The sequence below is a fragment of the Piliocolobus tephrosceles genome, chromosome 10, assembly GCF_002776525.5.
Source record: "Piliocolobus tephrosceles isolate RC106 chromosome 10, ASM277652v3, whole genome shotgun sequence".
NCBI lineage: Eukaryota > Metazoa > Chordata > Mammalia > Primates > Cercopithecidae > Piliocolobus > Piliocolobus tephrosceles.
In genome coordinates this window covers 51596181-51597528 of record NC_045443.1, presented here as the reverse complement: position 1 = coordinate 51597528, position 1348 = coordinate 51596181, and positions in this window count along the sequence as shown.

The window sequence follows — 1348 nt, the reverse complement described above, 5'->3', positions numbered from 1 at the left end:
TCTGTGATCTCATACCTCACTCTTTCCAAACCCATCCTGGAACCAAGCGGCTTGGTGGAAAGCAGATGCCTATGTCTCTCATGGCTTCTTCCCACTGGGAGCCAGAAGTATGACCCCCTAGACACTGTGAAACTAGTTCTGGGTTCCCTTCTTAGGTGAAAGACGTGATGGAAGGAGAGAAAGCAGGGCTTGACTCCCTCCCCCTCCCTCATCCCCCATCAGATCTGGTTCCCAACACTCCCAAGGGAGAAGGGAAAGGAATCTCTTCTCTTTGGGTGTGAGGATTAGAGAAGAATGCAAAGGGGGAGGTCCAAGGTGGAGGTGGGGAAGGATGGTTCAGAAAATTTCCCAGGCTTCCCTAAATCAGAATAATGAAATGAGTTGAGAGGAAAAAGCCATGGAACTAAATTAGAAGAAAGCCCAGTTAGGTTTTTGTATTGCTTTGTTTTCATTGCTACTGTGTGCTGGTAGGGGGTGTTAGTTTGCATACATTTAATTTCTCACAGGGTTCTGTGAGGTTGGTACTATTAATCCCATTTACACAAAGAGAAACTGAGGCCCAGAGAGGTTACATAACTTGTGCAAAGTCACACAGTGAGTGGCAGAACAGAGTGAAACTCAGCCTTATCTGACTGGGAAAGTCCGAATTCTTAACCAACATGCCACAGCGTTCAGATCTTTGAAGATAAATCATGCAAAGTGAGGGATCCTCAGGGTCCTCTTTTCTCCTCAAGGCCTGTCACAACATGCAGCCAGAGGGAGAGCAATTGGGGTTGTTGGAGACAAAGATGTCCCTGTCAGGATAGACTAAAATTCAGCCACCAGAGGGCAGCATAGCCACAAATTTATGGGAAATTTGGGAAGGTAGGGTATGAGGTCCACCTCACCCTCTTCCCCCATCACCAGGACTATTCTCATTAACTCAGGCTCCTGCCTAGCAGGGCCTGCATCACCTAAAAATATCCCTCCTGGGAGACCAAGCCTGGACCACGCTCCAGTCTGTGACTTCTTAGAATGCTCTGAGTCAGGAATGTCTTCACAGAACCCATAAATGAAAAGGAGCTGGTGGGGTAGAAGAGACAGCATGAGACAAAGAACCCCCTAGCATTTCTAAGAATGGCAGCCATGGCATAACAAGGCACCAGAAATTCTTTTTTTTTTTTTTTTGAGACGGAGTCTTGCTCTGTCGCCCAGGCTGGAGTGCAGTGGCCGGATCTCAGCTCACTGCAAGCTCCGCCTCCCGGGTTCACGCCATTCTCCTGCCTCAGCCTCCCGAGTAGCTGGGACTACAGGCGCCCGCCACCACGCCCGGCTAGTTTTTTGTATTATTTTAGTAGAGACGGGGTTT